At 44.3% G+C, this 21,645-nt stretch overlaps 1 pseudogene across 1 annotated transcript; it reads right to left on the bottom strand.

The window, feature by feature from the left end:
- Positions 1-344: 344 nt before the first annotated feature.
- On the bottom strand, positions 345-19,701 carry LOC308251674 (large ribosomal subunit protein uL11-like; annotated as a pseudogene). Its single transcript has 2 exons — positions 19,615-19,701; positions 345-854 (listed from the first exon to the last, which is right to left on the bottom strand). The product of its transcript is annotated as a large ribosomal subunit protein uL11-like (transcript).
- Between the last annotated feature and the right edge of the window lie 1,944 nt (positions 19,702-21,645).

Below are 21,645 nucleotides of genomic sequence, written 5' to 3' on the forward strand. Positions count from 1 at the left end.
GCCCTGGCTTTTTCCTAATGTGTTCTGGTTGTATTCCTTTCCCCACTACTTCTCCAGCATAGTCAGTGTATTTGGATATGCACTTGATATGACTCTATGAAAGGGCCTTGGGAGTAGAGTTTGCCTGTGGTTAGGAATGTCACAGGGAGAGGTGATGCTGTTGGTTTGCTTTGCACAGGACTGAATCCCAGGATGACTGCAGGTCCACCTATCCGCTCTTCCAGGACCCTCAGACATTCACGTGTTAGCAGCTCCTTCTAGATACAACTATTCAGAAAATGCGCCCCCCCCCTTTTTTTTAATCGTTAAATGATCTTCAATTGCAACATTTTCCTTTGTAATTCTTAACTAGCTGGGCATTCCACCGCACCACTGTTGATGTCATCCATGATGTCACGAGGGTGGTGGCCATCAACATTGCAGCCCACAGACTGGGCAGTCCCCCGCATCGCTTTAATGCTTCCGGAGAGCTCTCTAGCTGAAGGTTGGTGCCGCATCTGTCAGGCAATGCTGACAATCTCATCAAAAGTGATATTTCCACTGTGCTTAATGTTTTGTTTTGTTTTATTTTGCTTCTTTCTGTCTCTTGGTGGTCCTTTGAGGACTCTGGTGATCGGGGCAGAGGCAGAAGGCACTGCCTCCACCTGGGCCTGTCTGTTCTGAATGGTCAGTTTCACCGTAATCCTCAGACCCTTCCAATCACCGGTTGCTTTGGCAATGTCATCACCAGCCTCTTTTGGAGGCAGGCCCAGGGGGCCGATCTTGGGGACCAGGGCAGATGTGGCACCCACTTCCCCACCAGTGCACCTCAGGTATAGGACTTTGAGGAAGGTGGTTTTGGATGAACCCTGATTCTGGACGACCGAAGAAAGTTGCACCTAAGCCTCTTCTGAGCTGAAAGCCGAAAAAGCCTGGAAATGCTTTATCTTCCTATTCTACGCCATCTCCACCCACCATTCCCCCTTTAAACCACCTTTACTATTAGGTCTTTTCCAATGTCTGGGAGAATGCGATTCCTTCCTACTTAGCCCCCAGGTCCAATCTTGGGGCTTCGGGTTCCAGCTCCTCTGAGAGTGGATTTCACCTGCCGGGTGCTGGTCCCCTGACACCACTGGAGGCTCAGCTGCGCTCCAGTTCTGACGTGGGCAGCAAGGACGAAGATCCCCAGTGGGAATCAGTGGGAATCTCCGTATGGCACTGACTGGGAAGCAGTGCCCTACTCTCCCCATACGGCCTCTGAATTGGTGTCCTTTTTGGTCCATCCTGGTCATTGGACTCCTCACTAGAGTCCCCCCTCCCGAGTTTATTCCCTTCTCTGGCCTGGCTGGTAAAATTAGAAATCTGTCTTGGTCCCTCTCAAGGCAACTTCAGAACATACATGATTCCTTCCGGATATTAACTTGGCCCACCCAAAGGTGGTGGGTGCCCCGAGCTCAACGGTCAGGTCTGGCAGGAGTCTGCACAGCCCAGCTATGGCAGGGTTCACTGTGCTATGCCTGGGCACCCGGGGGGGCCCTGCTGCCTCCCCTCGGATCTGCACTGGGCCTCGGCATGTCTGGAAAACACTCTCATGCGTGCTCTCAGTGCTAGCTCTCACCCCAAAGAATCTCTGAGGTCAGCTTCTAGCGCCAGGCACACAGCATCTGCATACCCTCAGCGGGAAGAACCCACCACGTCTGCCCCCGCCCATCTCTTGGAAGCCAGTCCTCTATGTCTCATTATTTAACCCAGTGATGGTCTCCCCTCCCGGCTCAGACATTATCCACATCCCAATGTTTGTTCACAAAACTCATCTGCATTTAAAAATCAGCTCTTATCAACTTCTACCGTATGTTAAAAATATTTGACCCCATATTTTATTATTCTTAAATTCACATTCATGTTTTAGGATGTGGAATCAGGAAAACTTGTTTTCTGGGGTCTGTGCCAAAGAATAATCTCAACCAACCCCAGCTGGTTTGGCTCAGTGGATACAGCAATCAGCCCACAGACTGAAGGGTCCCAGGTTCGATTCCTGTCAATGGCACATACCTTAGTTGCAGGCTCCTCCCGGGGCCCAGGATGGGGCACGTGCAGGAGGCAATCAATCAATGTGTTTCTTTCACATCGATATTTCTCTCTGTCTTTGCCTTCCTCTTCCACTCTCTCTAAAATCAATGGAAAAAATATCCTTGGGTGAGGATTAAAAAAAAAAAGAATAGACTCAACCGCCAGCCTTTTACAGAACTCTAAAGCACAGGGAAGTGAGAACCTGTATTGTATTTGCGAATCATATGTGTCTGCTGGCAGTTCTCTCCAAGTCATGCCTTTGTCTTTCCTCTCTTTGTCCTTCACCTTACTGAGCTGTCTGTCCTCTGATATATGTCTCCATCCATGCTATCCATTTTAGAACATAAATTCTCACAGATTAGGTCTATGTTCAAGATATATTATTGTGGAAAGTACCTATCACAATGACATCTGCACTTAGATTTTTTTTAACTATTGTATTCTCATAATAATGATTATCCTAAAATTAAAGTGGGAAGGCAAATTAAAGGCATTATAGTCATTTGCGGACCAATATGGTACTTTATCTAAAACTGTAAAGGTAATGGGTATGAAAGTACTTTGTAAAATATTGTTCGTTATTATTTCAGTTATTCTTATATTATTACGTTTTCATAATGTGCCAGTTAAAATGAAAAGAGGTATATTTCTCTCCATATTATAATTATGTTTTTAACCAGAGATAAAGCACTCTTAGCCATGCTTCCATTACTTCCTTTACAGCTATTTATTTTCTTTATTCTGTAATAGCTGTGAATGTCTAGGATGATAGTCATACAATTGTACCCCTAAAAGAGACTTTAACGTTCTTATCCATTTCTTTGCCTTTAGGCAGAGCTGCCCTAATAAACCTATTCAGATGGATGAAGACATCTACAACTGAAAAAAAAAATAAAGGGAATGTTTTCCTGATTATAGCTACAAAGCATACATTTTAAAAAAGAAGTTCTATATGTTCCCTGCATTCAATACCAAGCATTTCTGGTTTGATAAAACAAACAACTGCATTTCCTTTGCTAGTACTTAGAGTAAAAAGCATTGATTGTGGTTTGATATTACTGCTCGTAGTAATGGGTTTCCTGTCCCCTTTTACCCTCATTGCTTCTGTCTACAACCATGGCATTTAGAAAATAATACCCTTAGAAAATGTTCAAAACAAGAGAACCAGGATTTTAAAGGAAAAAAAAAGTGCAAGTCAATACAATAACCATTTTTTCTATTTTTCTCCTGTAGTTACTAATACATATACAGATTTTTTAAAAACTAAAATCATATTCTCAACTTTTTTTTCATGTAACATTACATTATAAATATTTCCATAATCTGACCTGGTGCTGATATCTTCTATTTTAATAAATTTATAATATTTTATTAAGGGAATACAACAATTTTTGTTTATTTTCTATTATTATATAATGAGAAAATAAACACGTTGGGTTACACAGGTTTCCACATTTCCAAAAATTAACATTTGTAGGACGTGGTCTCTAATCCCAAATTACTTTTCCCAGTGATTCTCCCAGCTCCTCCATCACCAGCCTCGCACAAGTGCTCTGGCGCTGGATGTTTCAATGACTTTAATTTGCACTAAGTTTGGAATAGGTGCCTTTAATACAACTCATCCTTTGAAAACCAAATAAAGAGGGGGGGGGGGAATCACCTCAGCTGCTGCACACACCAGGTTACTTTAAACATTTGATTAACTTCAGGTTATTAGAGAATGATCTAGAATCTTCTATCAGATTGTTAAATAGATCAGATATATTAAAAGGGCAGTCAGGAAATGAGCACTGCCCCTTGCCTGCCGACTGCCCCATCTGCACCCTTTGCTCTGAGGCCCTTTCATACATACACGTAAGAACTGAACGTATTAAAGAAGATTCTCTTTTCTGACCTGGCTATATTTCTCCCTTCCTGAAAGAGCCTTCAATGGCTCCTACTGTCCATAAGTAAGTCCCAAACCCTGAGTCCCGGCTCTGAGGCAATGGGAAGGGCATATGGACAGCAGTAACCGAGCATTGGCTGCAGACTCAGAAGGCCCGGGTTCAAGTCCCATCCTGTGCTAATACTTCACCCTCCCGTTTGCTTCCGTGCAGTGAGAATGATAGTATCCTTGTCACGAGGCTGTGTAGATGCTTAGGTGAGAATTGGTTAGGAAGCGTCCAGAATGAAGGACCTCCTGAAGGGACTTCCTTCCTTTCATTGCTCTTCAACCTGGGCTCAGCCTCTTTATCCCACCGCCATGGGTTCCCCACACCCACTGTTGCCTTTCTGTTTCTATACCTCCGCTTACACTGTTTTCTCCATCAAATGTTTGTCCTCAAGTCTCCAAAATCCGATCTAAGACCCAAGTAGGAAGCCTTTCCAGAATGAAATGGACTCCTCCCCCCGGGCCACCGCCTCCCTCCGAGCATCTATCATACTTGGCTGCGCGTGATAACTGTTACGTGGCGCCTCGCTTGTCTTTTGGAAACGGAGCTCGTTTCTCAATGTTCTTTGTATCCCAAGCACAATGCCTGGTACAAAGTAAGCACCTACTTCTTGTTGGTTTTGTCTGATCCCATCCTATCAGACGCCGCCCTTTCCCCCCTGCTCTCCCTTCCCTGACTTTATTCATTGTATCCCATAAGGCAGGGAAACTCCACGCTGAGCACATCCACCGTGAACAATGGAGATGGGAGGCTGTGAACTTCCCCTAACCTCCAAGCAGGCACACCAGGATCCCTGCAAGTATATGAAACGACAGTCCTAAGAAAGAGAGGGAAAAATAAACCCCAGCCTGTCCAAGAAGCAGCTTTTGCATGTCTAAATCTGTCTGTTTTGGGAGGTAAGCCAAAATCAGGGGTCCAAGACTTTTCCAATTCGATTGCATTCCATTTATTATTTATATAGCGCATATTGCTGTAGTCTCTAAGCACTTTAAAATGAAATACAACATACCTCTGGGAGCGAACAAGGAAATGAGGAATGGGCGGGCGGGGGAGGTGTTGGAACATTGGTTATCACTGTGAGCCTGGTGAAGTCTAAGCTGAGACAAGCCGCTCCTCCCCTGTCTGACACAGGTGCGAATAACGTATTGTTGGATGTCAGGGGCATACATTTGCAATGGGAGCCGGAAGCCAACCTTTGCAAAAAAGAAGGAAAAAAGCTTCCTTTATTCTTTGCTTGAAAAGTGCAGTCCTGGGGGGCGGGGGCTGGGGGAGGTTAGGACCCCCCACCCACACCCACACTCCTCTGCTATCCACCTGGAAATCAGAACCTGAGCAGAACATAATTGCTATCCACACTCACCATATAAATATCACCCTTCAAGATTTTTTTCCCCATTCTTTGTGGCAACAGACACCACAAACACTAAAGCTTCCGGATGCTGTGTTTTACTCACATGGTTCGCGTTCCTACGTCATTTGGAAATTCTCAAAAGGGAGAAGAAAAGGGGAGTCAGGTAGTGTGGTCGGAGCACTAGAGAGTACCCCTGTTCTGTCCTTTGTCCCGAAGGCCACACCACCGATACACATAGAGTAGGGGGTCAAAGCTTGCTTACCTTAGAACTGAATTCTGCCCATCTTTCCTGAGAATGTGCCCTTCATTAAGGAGGTCTAAGGCACCCTCAGGATCTCTCCTGAAATAGAAAATCACCCAAATGCTTTGACCCTAGACCTCAGTGTTTTGGGTGGCTTTCAATGTGGTCTTCAGGCAAACTCACACTGTCGGGGGCGGGTTCTGAGGCCGCTGTAGGCACACAGGGTTTCTCGTGGAAGCCTTGGGCCAGGGGAATAAGCAACACGGAGATGCCTTAGCCTGGTGCTCAGTGCTGTCTTCAAGGATTAAAAAGCCGATTCCAGTGGGAGCAGAGTGCAGGCTGTAGAGATTATTGCGTTTGAAGCATGTTCCGTGTGAGTGGGGAGGGCAGGGTGGGAGAGGATGGGGAATCAGACCCTGACAGACATCAGTTCCTACACAAGGAGGCAAGACGGGCTCCATGATTCAGCAACTCAGCTGGACGGCAGAGGCAGGCAGGCCGGCGGCCTCGCTCCTCTACAAACAAGGCTTTGAAACCTTGAGTCTCCCGTGGTTTTCCATCACGTGTGCAATGTTCTTCTGTAGCTGCCCGCCCTCCAGGAAAGAATGTGGGACCCGGCAGCTTTCTGAGAGCAGGGCAGGGAGGACAGGAGGGAGCCTCCGTCTGTGTTCTGGGAGGGAAGTGGCCTGGAGAGAGGTGTTAGCACAAGAGGTGACAGGGAAGATGTGAGTGTGCTGCGGAGGGAGAGGGGCCAGGGGCCAGATGGGCTTGTAAGAACACGGGCCCAGGATTCCGGCTTCTCGGAATTGTTAGGAGTCAGGGCTGCGTGTTCTGCATCCATGTAACTCGGGGGAGGGATGACCATGGGAGGAAAGATTATTATTACAGGAATTTTTAAAAAATATATTTTATTGATTTTTTTACAGGGCGGAAGGGAGAGGGATAGAGAGTTTGAAACATCGATGAGAGAGAAACATCGATCAGCTGCCTCCTGCACGCCCCCTACTGGGGATGTGCCCGCAACCAAGGTACATGCCCTTGACCGGAATTGAACCTGGGACCTTTCAGTCCACAGGCCGACGCTTTCCACTGAGCCAAACCGGTTAGGGCTATTACAGGAATTTTTAAGAGTTGAGCTGGAATGATGATAAACTGGAATAGGAACTGCTAAAGTATGGATTCATTTCTAATTGAAGGGAAGGAAGGAAGGAAAGGAGGGAGGGAGGGAGGGAGGGAGGGAGGGAGGAAGGAAGGAAGGAAGGAAGGAAGGAAGGAAGGAAGGAAGGAAGGAAGGAAGGAAGGAGAAAACCTCTGTGACTTGTCCTGTGTCATCTAAGGCTTCAGTCCGCTGGGAGTGGACCCCAGGAATGGGAGCACTGTGCTCCATATCTTCCTGGAATGGCTTAAATGGTGGGGAGTGAAGAGGAACTCAGAAACAGACGACACCTTGAACTTCCAGGAACCACACTAGGTCCTTGGAGGCAACCTGAAGCAGGAAGATGTGGACTAAAGGAACCCCAGAATGTGAGGTGCCGGGTCCTGAAGGACCCCTAACTGGCCATAGCCATCTTCGTGTTCTCCAGGTGCCATTATGCATACCTAAATCTCTATATTACACCCATGCCTATTTGTATTCTAAAAAATTTCACAGAGTGGATAACATAACCCAAAGGAATGATCAACAAAAATGTGCAACAGAGTGGGTACTCGGTACTTTCAGTTAAATCATTTTTTAAAGAAAAATATTTTTAACATTTTATTGCATTTATTGGGGTGACATTGGTTAATAAAATTATATAGGTTTCGGGTGTACTATTTTACATCCTCTGTATTCTGTATTGTGTGTTCACCACCCCAAGTCTCCCTCCATCCCCATTTATACTTCCCTTTACCCTCTTCTACCGCCTCACACACCCCTCTCCCTCTGGTAATCACCACACTGTTGTCTGTGTCTATAAGATGGTTTTGTTGTTGTTTGTTTTTTGCTTAATCCCTTCACCTTTTACACTCTATCCCTCAACCTCCTCCCCTCTAGCAGCTGTCAGTCTGTTTTCTGTATCTATGAATCTGCTTCCATTCTGTTTGCTTGTTTATTTAGTTCATCAGATTCCACATATAAGTGAAATTGTATGGTATTTGTGTTTCTCTGACTTATTTCACTCAGCATAACGCTCTGCAGGTCCATCCGTGCTTGATCCCCATGACGACCGGGTGAGGGCAGGGAGCAGCATCCCCTCCCCATCTACAGAAGGGAAAAGCGAGGCTCGCCTCTAGGTGGTAACAAAGTGAGTGGAGGAGCCGAGTTCTGAATCCAAAACTTTTCGCCACTTTCAGTCTGTTTTACCTGCTCAACTGGGTAGCCTCAGTCTGTGACATCTGGGTAGATAAATCTGTTATTGTGTGCAGGAGGTGTGTGTGTGTGTGTGTGTGTGTGTGTGTTTCAGGGTCTCCTTAAACCATGGGGTGCAGGAAGCTCTGCTCAGCTCTAGCCAACCACTGCCATGCAGGAAGGGGAAGCCAGGTCTTTCAAGAGGAGCTGGACATTGATATTTGTACACGAAGTCTGCTGTTTTCATATTGGTGTGTTTGAAAAGGAAGAGCAATCACAACCGTGTGCACACTAACCCACTGGCCTACCGCTGTGAGACTTCAGCCTGCAGTCTGTGAACCTGGCTCCTCCCAGGATTATTCGCAGAGAAAGTACAAAGGAAATGCCATCATGCCTGTACCCCCTTCCTCATCCTCTCTCCCCAAGAAACTCACCTGATGGGAATATCTGCCTCTGGATTCCCCCTCTCTTGTCTATTTCCCTTCATCTGAGTCATTCTCATTTTTCTTTTGGGACTTTGGAAATTACCAGTAAGTGCCAGCAAGGGAAACTTGTTTCGTTTGTTTGTTTAGCATCCTAGACTGGGATGAGCTAGATAGGAGATAGCTGGGGGGCACAGGGGTCAGAAAGGGGGAGCAAGGAAGGATTTGGAAGCACCAGGCATAGGCACTGCCCATGAAAGAGAGGACAGAATGGAGCTGATGGCACTCATAATAAATATTACACAGTAATGCAATAGAGAGTAATAGGCCCGAAGCAACTGCGATAAGCATGCCAGTCGTGTACTGTATTTCGGCGCACAGCTGGATACACATCTCTTCTGACAAACCCAGACAGTTGTACTGTACTGAGTAATGAAAACAAGGCAAATGTGTCTGCTATCATGGAAACAAATCCACGGTGAAAGGAGAATACAGAATACAAGAAATATATTCTGTTTTCATTGTTCTAAGTAGATGTTACATCTCATGGCAGATAGGATTTCATAAATGAGCAGCAAGAGATTTGGGGGATAACCGTAGTGTAAATGCTCTCATTTGGTAATGAAAGTGCTTTTGATTGTTATGCATTAGTAATTCAGGCAACAGTATTTCTTAGTTCCTATTGTGTACAAAATAGTAGGCACAGTTTGGGGCGGGGGAGCAGGGAGAGGAGGGATGTCACATTTTCTTTTGAGCAGCTTACAGTCTAGCGGTATTAGATTTGCAAGAAGAATGAAGCTCCCCCACAAAGCCTATATCAAATCTTAAACTGTTTTAAGCAATTAAAAAAAATCTTAGACACTTCTTTCAGAAAATATGTCCCTTTGTATGCATCTGAACATAATCCAAACCACATTTACTAAAACTCTCTGTTACCCTGTTGTATGGCCACTTTTTTATGTTTCTGTAAAGAAAATAAAACGAAGAGCATTTTCTTAGAAGTATCTTTAAGATTTTAAGCAATAAAACAGTGTTTATATTTATCTGATCTTATGGCTCTCTGAGACTTGAGGATTCAATTACTGTAGACAGTAATCCTTTCTCCTAACACACTCCTTCCCTCCACCCCCTTTTAATATTATTATTATACTGTCATGTATTTCATACATATTTATTAAAAAATACTAGCACTTCTCTCTGCCACTCAATTCAGCAGGCCAACACCAAAGTTAGGTAGTCACACCTGTCTTCCCACTTGTCAAGCCTGCTGGGTTATCCTTCCACACAAAAAGTCAAAAAATAAAGCAGAACAATGGTAATACTACCCAGTAAGAAGAATGAGATCCAGATGCTTTCAAAATAAGAGAGGTTTGATCAATGCCACATTAACTTTATTTTCACTGCTTCCCCAACTGGGTCAAAAAAAAAAAAAAAAAAAAAAAAGCCGTACAGGACCAGAGAATTGTGCCGACACTGAGGAGTGTCTCTTAGCAAGATGCAATTTTGAAAATAATGTCCAAGTTACTTGATGTGTTATCAAAAGATCGCCTTAGATCACCCTGGCTGGGTGGCTCAGTTGGTTGAAGCATTGGCCTGTACACCAAAAGGTTCCGGGGCTCAATTACTGGCCTGGTGTGTACCTATGCAACCAATCGATGTTTCTCACATCAATATTTCTCTCTCTCTCTCTCTCTCTCTCTCTCTCTCAACATATCCTCAGGTGGAAAGAAAATCACCTTATAGTTATTAAAAATTTTTAATTCTAAGAATCAAAAGTTGTCTTTACCTCAATGCCCATTTCCTACCAAGACTTCTCCATGATCAGATTTATTTTTGTCTCTTCCATGACAGCTAACCGTCAGCGATATAATGCAGTCTATATTTGGGATATCCGTGGAAGTAGAACCCTATTTTCCAGACACAAAATTTGTATGGCTTTTAAATAAGTTTTAAGTAGATCCTGACCCCATAGAAAAAAAAAATGAGAACGAGTGACGAACACTCCCAAAAGAATCATAATAATTCAGAACACTCTAAAGAATACCTTCAAAAAAAAGTTGACTAAAAGTCTTACCTGGGTATCAAACAAGTGACTGTGTTTAAAAACTCTTGGTTGGCACCCTATCCTTTAATCAGTCTCTGAGTATTTTTTTTAAATATATTTTATTGATTTTTTACAGAGAGGAAGGGAGAGGGATAGAGAGTTAGAAACATCAATGAGAGAGAAACATGGATCAGCTGCCTCCTGCACACCTCCCACTGGAGATGTGCCCGCAACCAAGGTACATGCCCTTGACCGGGATCAAACCCGGGACCCTTCAGTCCGCAGGCTGACGCTCTATCCACTGAGCCAAACCGGTTTCGGCAGTCTCTGAGTATTTTGATATCATCTATGCATTCAAGCTTCTTTCTGACATTCTCTCAATAATTTTCAAAGCTACTTAATGCGCTGCTTTCAGAAAATCAATAAAGATGACTTAGACTTCTGTGCAGTGAAAGAAAAACAAAATGCTTAATTGGCCTAGCTGTGCCTTCTTATTTATTTAAATTAAAAGAAATAAGCTAATCTGTGTTGAAGGCAGAATCCACTGAAATGTGACCAATTGGTGTTACTTTATTTTTCTTGACAGTGATTTTGCAGAAATCCCTTTTTTTTAAAAATTTACAATAATCAGAAAGCTCTTTTATTTTCTTTCTGTGAAAATTAGTAATTGGTAATTTCTAAGTATAATGCACATATCTGACATTAAACAGTTTGACATCTGTATTTTAAATAATTCAAATAGCAGATTTCAATCTAAAAGCTTATGCTTTATATTATGACATTAAATAATCTCAAACTCTTTATCATGTGGTCAATTATTTCACTTTTCAAAAACAATGATTAGTGATCACTGTAAACAAATTTCTTTGGCAATATCTTCAAAAACTAACAGATACGCATTTTCATTCCAGGGTCCTTCTGCATGGTGACTGTGGGAGCAAAAATTGTGGCGTGTTACCCCCGCCCCCCCCCAGCCTTTCCCCTCCATGGCCGCGACTGTGACTCTCGTCTCCGCAGCTCGCAGCTCGGGGCCCGCAGAAATGCCTATGGAAAGGCACCCCCGTCTGAACCGAGGGCCGACGGCCTTTGTGAAAGATGAGAAGACAAAGCCTAATACAGTGAAACTTCTTTGGAACTTTTTCCAGGGAACTGAACATTTTGAGAGTTCGACGTGGGAACATGCTCAGCACAATGACGCGTTTCACGGCCCGGACGCTTGCCAAGCATTCCAGCGCCCCCCGCATGCTGGGCTCAGAACTGGCCGCGCCAGGGGATGGTCACAGGCTCAGGAGGGCTCGCCTCCCGCCCCGTGTGGTTGCACAAAAGGGTCGGTGACTTCCGTCTGAAACAGAGGCCAGGTCTGTTCTCAGCTCCCCTGCCCTGGAGGAGGGACGAGAATGAATGCGCGGTGGTTACTTGAGCTCGTTCAGGTGGCTTAGATAAGGGCAAACAGTGCCTTTGTGTGCTACCCAAACCGCTTGCAGAATGAGCAGTCTCCCGCGACGGTGAGCAGGCCCACACCGCGTGTCACCTCCAAATGCCGGGAGGAGGAGCTGGTTTACTTTTTCTCCCCTCCTTGTGCTTCGCTCTAGTAAATGCGATTCTGTGATGTGCTGTCATAGCATGGTTCTCATGTTTGAAACCCCCTCTTCTGATGCATGTTAATTTATTTTAGAACTTTGGAAACCTGAGGACAACATCACCGAACACCAGGTAGCAGGACAGGCCACACTGTGCTTTGATAATGTCAACATCGAGTTCTAGCCTCGTGGCTTTTTTGTTGTTGTTTTTTGTTTTGTTTTGTTTTGTTTTGTTTTTTACTGTGTTTTTCCTGGAGAGCTTGTTTGGTGGATGCAAGAAATTCTACTCACTGGTGTTTTTGCGGTTTTTTAAAAATATATATTTATTGATTTCAGAGGGAGAAAGAGATGGAAACATCAATGATGAGAGAGAATCGTTGGTCGGCTGCCTCCTGCACACCCCTTACTGGGGATCGAGCCCACAACCTGCGCATGTGCCCTGAGGGGGAGTTGAAGTCAACATTCAGCCACTGAACACTCTGGCCCGGCTGGTGTGTCTTTTTTTTTTTTTTTTTTCCAATTATCTAGGAGCATTTTGGTATTCAGATTACCAAGAATCTGTTGTAATGTGGCTTTGGGACACAGCTGATCAAGATAGAGGCTAATGGAGACTGGGTTTCTTAGGAATGGAGGATAAGTTTTAGCTGATTAAAAAATGTAATTAATCAAGTCACGGGACAAGGCAGGGATGAGATGACATCTTTTGAATTTAAAATTGTTTAAATTTTGCCCTGAAAATCAGAGGTAATTTTAAAAATACACAATTAGCCCTAGCTGGTTTGGCTCAGTGGATAGAGCGTCAGCCTGTGGACTGAAGGGTCCTGGGTTTGATTCTAGTCAAGGGCACATGCTGAGTTGCAGGCTCCATCCCCAGTAGGGGGCGTGCAGGAAACAGCCACTAAGTTTTGGGATACTTTGTGATAAAGCAACAGATGAACTAACACACCATTTTTGTGCACTTCCATCCTTCTAAGTTCTTCAGTCGACATCATTTCCTCCTTCCTGCCCTGCCTCACTCATTGCCATTCCCACCCCCAACATTCCTTTTACTTTTTTTGTGGAACAATTTAAAACTATCTGTTTCATAGGCTCCTTTAGACCATACCCCAGGGCTTCTCCTTCTTCACCTTAAATGACCAAAAAATAATTAAGTTTTCAACCAAAGAGAAACTCCAGTGCTGGCTGCTATAAGAACAATATTCAGCTTATATAAAGAAACTGTGAGTCATCCAAAATAAGGAATGTAGCTGCCGGGGTTCCTTTTCCCAGCCTTACAAAGGGTTCAGCATTCTGGAGAAAGGGCTGCGCGTAGATGATTAAGAAGGAGTCCATGGACGAAAGATACTTTTGAAATGCATTGGGGGTCAGAGGAGATTCCAGCTGAAGGAGCTAGAAGGCTCTCCTCCTTGACCAAGGACCCGTGCTTTTATTAAACACAATTTGTCCCAAGGCAAGGTGGAAATATAAACTTCAAACATTGTCAGTTTGGGGAATAGCCTACAGCTATTCAGGTGTTTGGCCAACAGGAGGCAATAAAATGCCCTGAGCTGTCTGGCAGTTAACAATCCCATTCAGGTTTGGGGGAAGTGCCTTTTAGCCGTTTCCAACGGGTAAACTACATGTGACTCAACCCTGTTGAGCTCCCCAAGCTTCACCAACCTTTTGGTAAAACTCTTGTAATTATTACATGCTGGAATTGGTTCTCAGCATGTAGCTATGATTTCATCAACTTAAAAATACTCCAGCTTTCATATATTTTAAAAAGTTGAGATTACACACCCCAATGACTAAACAATCACGGCCCTCATTACTTAAACTTTTTATAGTAATAAAACATTATTTTCAAATATTTTTGTTATTTTTGGCCTACCGTTCGATTTGGACTATGGCTACATGTAGGTGTGAGATATCAGTACCTGAAATCCTCAGGCTTTTCAGCCTCTGGGCTCCGCTGGTTGTTGTTTGTTTTGTTAATCCTCACGAAAGGGTATTTTTTTTATTGATTTAAAAAAAAACAAAAAACATTTTTATTGATTTCAGAGAGGAAGGGAGAGGAAGAGAGAGAGAGATAGAAACATCAATGGTGAGAGAATCACTGATCAGCTGCCTCCTGCACGTCCCCTACTGGGGATCGAACCTGCAACCTGGGCATGTGCCCTTGACCAGAATCAAACCTGGGACCCTTCAGTCCGCAGGCTGATGGTCTATCCACTGAGCCAAACCCGCTAGGGCTCCATTGATCTTTTAGAGAGAGTGGAATGGAGGGGGAGAGACTGAGAGAGAGAGAAACATTGATGTGAGAGGGGCACATCAATTGGTTGCTTCCCACACTCAACCCAACTAGGGCCAGGATTGAGCCTGCAACTGAGGTATGTGCCCTTGACCAGAATCGAACCGGGGACCTTTCAGTCCACAGGCTGATACTCTACCCACTGAGCAAAACCAGCCAAGGTTCAGCTGTTACTGCAATACCCCTAATGAAATGCCTTGGGCTACCCCCTCCCTCTGATTGTGGAAATCCTCTCTTCTAGGATTTTGGAGGATACAGGTAAGGTTTATCCTCCCATTTGTCACTGTTCTCTCTGGAATCATCCCCCACCCCTCTCCACCCCATCTGCCACTGAGGTGCTCTTCTTGCCCTCAGTTTTCTTCTACGACAGGCCCTGCCCGCTTTCTTAAACTTCCCCAAATGCCACCAACAAGAGGCTGCCAAATGGAATACAGCAAAGCACAAGATAACAAACAACTTAATACTAAAAATTGGACATTTCCTGCAATTAGACTTCTCCCGTTTCTTGGGTAACCACAGCAAAGGGAAGTTGCTGTGATCCACCTCCTCGGGGTCCTGTGTGGCCCTCCCTCGCTGCCTCCCAGCCTATCAAACCCTTCTCTTACATCTTGCTATTTTTCCTCTAGTCCACGATTCATTCTCCACCACAACCTTCATTTTCCTTAATTCAGGGAATTTAACTTGGTTTGGGTTAAACTTCTCTCATCCAGGTTGTGTCGTCGTGGGGATAGGGGAGGGGTCTTAACTTCCACCACTGAGGTCCCAGACACATTCCTGTGTTCTTTCTTTTTTGTTGTTAACCCTCACTTGAGGATATTTTTCCCATTGATTTTTAGAGAGAATGGAAGGGGGAGAGCGAGAGAGCGAGAGAGAGAGAAGTGAGAGAGACAAATCAATTGGTTGCCCCCTGCATGTATACCAACCAGGGCCAGGGATCGAACCTGCAACCCAAGTATGTCTCCTTGACCGAATATCAAACCTGAGTGTGCCAGGCAATGCTCTAACCACTGAACCACGCCAGCCAGGGCCATGTGTTCTTTCCTGGATGTCACCCTCCTCAGTTCAAACTGTTCCCAGCCATTTGAAATCACATTTTATTTTATTTTTTTAAATATATTTTATTGATGTTTTACAGAGAGGAAGGGAGAGGGATAGAAAGTCAGAAACATCGCCGAAACCGGTTTGGCTCAGTGGATAGAGCGTCGGCCTGTGGACTGAAAGGTCCCGGGTTCGATTCCGGTCAAGGGCATGTACCTTGGTTGCGGGCACATCCTCAGTGGGAGGTGTGCAGGAGGCAGCTGATCGATGTTTCTCTCTCATCGATGTTTCTGGCTCTCTATCCCTCTCCCTTCCTCTCTGTGAAATATCAATAAAATATATTAAAAAAAAAAAAAAAAAAAGAAAGTCAGAAACATCGATGAGAGAGAAACATCGATCAGCTGCCCCCTGCACACTCCCTACTGGGGATGTGTCTGCAATCAAGGTACATGCCCTTGACCGGAATCGAACCTGGGAACCTTCAGTCCGCAGACCGATGCTCTATCCACTGAGCCAAACCGGTTAGGGCTGAAATAACATTTTAAATGTTGCATTAGAGTTGAATAAAAAGATTAAGTTTTTTAAAAAACCACATAGAATATATAATAAAAGTTATTTTTCCCATTGAAATCCTGCTGAATTTGCTAAAAAATATAAATTTACAAAGAAGTGAAGTGTTTTCTTAAGACTAGACCAAATACCCAGACTATAAACTAGTGTCTGATTCATTTCAAGTAAATGGTGACAGCTACTTTTATGAATGTGATGACCCTCTTTGAGGATCAATTTCCATAGATTGGAATGCTCCTTCTATGGCTTGGCAAGTGATTGGCCAATAGTAAGAAGCTCTGTCTTCCCTCTCAGTGTCAAAGGTCTAACATTGACATGAAACGTTTTGACGAGGAACTGCTGTAAATTATGCTTCGTCTTGGGAAGCTAGATGAATATAAGACACTCTGCTTCGTAAGTGAAATAGAGAAAGACAAGCACCATATGACTTCACTTACATGTGGAATCAAAAGAACAAAATAAATGAACAAACAATGAATGTAAATATTTATATTCCATTATGAAAGTTCATCTCCTCAGAGAAGTAAGAAGGGCTGGTTCCTGGCTGTGCACCGGGAAAACATTCCCTCTCTGCTTCCTCCTGGGAGCTCACCACACCCCATGTTTTCAGAGAGACCTGGGAGTTTCTAGAGAAAATAACTTGAAGCACGTCTGGTGAACTGGGTGAGGGACAGGAAAAGGGCGCTGGGCAGAGGGAGAGTGTGATGAAAGAAATTTCCCACAGGTAGGTTTCTCTAGGCAGTAGAGATCATTCATCAGGAGCAAGTATGGCAAAGGGCACTGTATTCAACTAAAGACTTGAGGGTTAGTGTAGAGGGGTGTGCAAATCAGCAGTGTCTTCTTGACCCTATGTGTTAGTAGTATGCTCATTAAGTCATCCAAAGAGCTGTTACACAAACTGTGTTGTCCTGTTGGCGGCCCTCCAAGGGGTCATCTCTGACCTCTCTTCCTGGTGTGAGTCTGAGTCAGAACGGTGGCACAGAGAATGGAATGGTAGCTGGGAGCCCAGAAGCAGTCGGGAGCAGAGATTACCTGAATTCTTTGGCCAGGGGCCAACGTGGAGAGGGACTTCATTGGCTTGAGCAACAGCCAAGTTAGAACGAGCAACAGCCAAGTTAGAACTTAAAGAGCAAAAGCCTGTGTGTAAAGATACTCAAAGCCACTAATCATCAGAGAACTGCAAATTAAAATCACAATGAGATATCACCTCACACCTATCAGAATGGCCATCATCAATAAATCAGCAAATCACAACTATTGGTGAGGATGTGGAGAAAAGGAAACCCTCATGCACTGCTGGTGGGAATGTAGATTGGTGCAGCCAGTCTGGGGAACAGTATGGAGGTTCCTCAAAAAATTTGAAATAGAACTATCACATGACCCAGCCATTCCACTCCTGGGTATTTATCCAAAGAAATCTAAAACACTAATTAGAAAAGATATATGCATCCCTTTGTTCATTGTGGTATTATTTACAACTAGAGGCCCGGTACATGAAATTCGTGCAATTGGGGGGGGGTCCCTCAGCCCAGCCTGCACCCCTTTCACAATCCGGGACTGCTGGCTCCTAACCGCTCGCCTGCCTGCCTGACTGATTGCACCTAACCTGCTTCTGCCTGCCAGCCTGATTGCTCCCTAACTGCTCCCCTGCTGGCCTGATTGACACCTAACTGCTCCCCTGCTGGCCTGACCACTCCCAACTGCTCTCACCTATAGGCCTGGTCGCCCCCAACTGCCCTCCCCTGCCGAACATCTTGTGACAACGTGGGGGTGGCCATCTTGTGACAATGTGGGGGCTGCCATCTTGTGAGGGTGTGAGGGTCAATTTGCATATCACCTCTTTATTATATAGGATAGCCAAGATATGGAATTAACCTAAATGTCCATCAATAGACAACTGGATAAAATAGAAGTGGTACACATATACAATGGAACATTACTCAGCCATAAAAAGAAATGAAATTTTACCATTTGCAACAGCACAGTTGGATCTAACAGGTATTATACTAAGTGAAATAAATCATTCAGAGAAAGACAAATACCATATGATTTCATTTATACATGGAATCTAAAAAAACAAAATAAACAAACAAAATAGAAACAGACTCATAGTTACAAAGAATGGTCTGAGGGTTGACAGATGAGAGGAAACTTGGGGGACCGGATGTAAAAGGTAAAGGGATTAAGCAGTATAAATTGGCAGTTACAGAACAGTCATGAGGATTCAAGTACAGCATGGGGAACATAGCCAATACTATTATAATAACTATGTACGGGGCCAGGTGGGTACTAGGCTTATCAGGGCCATCACTTCGTAAGATATAAAAGTCTAACCACAATGCTGTACACCTGAAACGAATGTAATATTGAATGTCAAATGTAACAGAAAAAATTAAAGTTAAAATGGGGAGGGGAGTGAAGAGCAACAGTATATGGTATAGCAGTAAAGGAAGCATGTGGGACTTCCTGAGATTCGTGTTGGTGGAGAGAAAAGAGGAGAAATTTGGAAGTAGATTGATTTTCTGTGATTTCAAAGGTAGGAGGGGTATTAGGGTAAGAAAACCGAGGATTGAATGTTACTGTTGCACCAGTTGCATTCACAGGCTGGGAAGTTGCAATAGCACAACAGAGAATAGCTTCTACCTGTGACCACATGGGAGGATGTCACTCCTATTAAAAGTACCATTAGCCCTAACTGGTTTGGCTTAGTGGATAGAGCATCGGCCTGTGGACCAAGGTCCTGGGTTTGATTCCGATCAAGGGCACATACCTTGGCTGCAGGCTCCTCCTCAGCCCGTGGCCCTGGTCGGGGCTTGCGCAGGAGGCAACCAATCAATGTGTTTCTCTCACATCGATGTTTCTCTCTGTCTTTCCCTCTATCTTCCACTCTCCCTAAAAATCAAGGAAAAATATCCTCGGGTGAGGATTAACAACAACAACAAAAGTACCATTTTGACAAATGTGTTTGTTGACAATCAAACTTAGGCTTCAGCTATAACAACTCAGAAATAATTAACCAGACTTGGGATTCTACATTCTTGGTCACGTGGGGACAATAAGCACAGTGGTGACACTAGCTCCTGGAGCTCACTGAGCTTATCAACAAATAGGGGAGAGTAATTCTGTGCCATAGCATCACCGTGGAGATAATGAGAAAACTTCCGGGAAAGTGTTTAGCATGGTGTCTGGCACATAGTAAGCCTGCAATTATATTTGTTCATTGCTCAGTAAAAACGATTTAACAGAACATTAAACCAGTGTGCAGAGAAAGACCACATAAACATTAGAGCAAATTCCAAAGGCTTTTGATATCCTCAGTGCTGCATGAGAAAAAGAGAGGACAGATTCTTTTGTAAGCCAGAGTGGGGAGGAAAGCTCCCTGGATTGGAGGGAAGGGGGTGGCTTTTTGTCCTGACTGCTTCCTACTCTCCTGTACCTTTTGGTTAGCTCCTTACACAACCTCTCCCTGTATCAGACTGCTGGGAAAAAACCCCGAGGGGCTCACTGGGAAAAAACCCCGAGGGGCTCAGTCTTGGTAACAATAACTATTTGCACATTTGGAAGATGTGATCATTATTGTTGCTAAAACACTTGCTTTAATTATTTATTGTTTCTTAATGTATGGTTTAGCAATTAGGAGATAGCAATGATAATGTTTTGTGGTTTTAATTGTTTAAAAACTGTGTTTTTATAGAGAAAGCAACTGTGGGAAGTTGGGTTGACTGGACAGGCAGGAAATAACACCACTATAATTGTGGTGCCTACTTACCTGAATTCTAGCTAAATGAGTAGGAGGAAGACTATAGACCCTTTTGTGAGCTGGCCTTGCAAATCCAAATATAAAAAGTAAGGTCATGGTGGTCACACTTTAAATTTGGATTCATTGTGTGTGTTTTCTAAGATAATATTGGGGAGTGGCAAAGGTGAAGGAGAGTGGTGACAAGACTAATAGTATAGCAAATATTTATTGAGCAGATACTATGTGTCATGTACGGTGAAAAGCATTTTATATACATTATCTCCTTTGCCCTATAGGTAGGTATAACACTTCTCATTTTACAGAAAAATCAACTTGTCGATGTTACACAATAAGAGTGGTTGAGATTTAAAGCCAACTCTGTGACTCCATTCCATGTTGTTTTCCATGATTGTTGCCTGAAAACAGAAACATAGGAGGTGCCCAGCTGGTGTGGCTCAGTGGTTGAGCGTCAACCTATGAACCAGGAGGTCACGGTTTGATTCCCGGTCAGGGCACATGCTGGGGTTTCAGGCTCAAACCCCAGTAGGGGGTGTGCAGGAGGCAGCCGATCAATGATTCTCATCACTGATGTTTCTATCACTCTCTTCCTCTCCCTTCCTCTCTGAAATCAATAAAAACATATTTTTAAAAAAATATTTTGTGCTGAAACTTACAAAGAAAGATTTACTAGTACTGGGGTGCCAAACCTCCCCAGTTTGCAAAGTGTGCTTAGGAATAGGATATTTGAATGCTAGTGTGTCATTTTAGCAAATTCTGACCTATATTTGCCTAGAGATAGATACCACTGCTGAACGAAAGTTTCCAGTTCCTATTGCTTTTACGTCATTACGGTGTGTAACTTAATGCTTTGCACCAGGATGTGCTTTGCAGGGATGCTGGGTTGGCCTCCACCTTGTGCTGTGGAAGTGGTGATCAACTCTGAAGTCACTGTTAAATTAGCGAAGCAAGACAATGGCCAAATGTTGTTTGTACCAAGCAGCAAACCCTGTTTCAGCAGAGGAGGCTGCTATTGTTTCATGAACAAAAGGCATTTTGTCCAACAGAAATGCATCTGGTGGCCACAGGAGATCATCTTTCATCCCCTGTAACAAGTTCAGTAGCTGTCACAACATTTTAGGATAATTTGGGCTTACTTTTAACTGCCCTCGTAGCCTGCCATGCAGCATACACAAATCCACACTTCGCTTTATTGATTGGCCTTGGTTTTCTTTCTTACTTTTGTTTTCTCGGTCTAATTTTGTGGTACTACTACTTGCCAGTAACCCAAGCAGGAAAACGGAGGTCATCTGACCCCTTGTAACCTCTATTCAGCACATTTCCCAAATATCTCTGCTCCATTCCTGTCACTTCTGCCTTAGTTCAGGTCCTCTTTGTCACTTCCCTGAATCACTTCAGCAGCTGCCTGCTGGGGCCCTGTCCCCCAGGCTTTTTGCCTCAAGCTCCTTCTCCCCACAGGCAAGCATCTTCTATGTAAACCCAAGACTGACCAGCTCTCCCTGTTTAACACCCACCAAGGGTCCTCATTGCCTACAGAACCAAGTCCAAGCCCCTGGAATGGCTTTGAGAGCCTCTGCAGCCCCATCTCCCCCTCTTGGCCATGACCATGACTATGACCTCCTGCAGTGCTGAACTTGTATTTTTGCTATGCACAGTTCGGTTAGCTGTTGCTCCCGTCTGAGCCTTTTTCTCAAGCTGTCCCCTTTGTCCAAAATACCCTCCATGCCCACCCCATCCTCCAGCCCCCCTCCCATTCCTTGCCTACAGTTCAAATGGCACTTCCTCTAGGAAACCCTGCCTCACACACTGTGAGCCCTCACCCTCTGCTCCTGCCGACACAGGGCATCCTCCTTTCGTTCCCATGTCTCCAGGAACAAATCTGGTATTTTAAAAATATATATATTTGTATTGATTTCAGAGAAGAAGGAAGAGGGAGAGGGAGATTGATACATCAATGATGAGAAAGAATCATTGGTTGGCTGCCTCCTACACAGCTTTCCCTGGGGATTGAGCCTGTAACTTAGGCATGTGCCCTGACTGAGA

Source organism: Plecotus auritus, assembly GCF_963455305.1.
Source record: "Plecotus auritus genome assembly, chromosome: 6".
Taxonomy (NCBI): Eukaryota; Metazoa; Chordata; class Mammalia; order Chiroptera; family Vespertilionidae; genus Plecotus; species Plecotus auritus.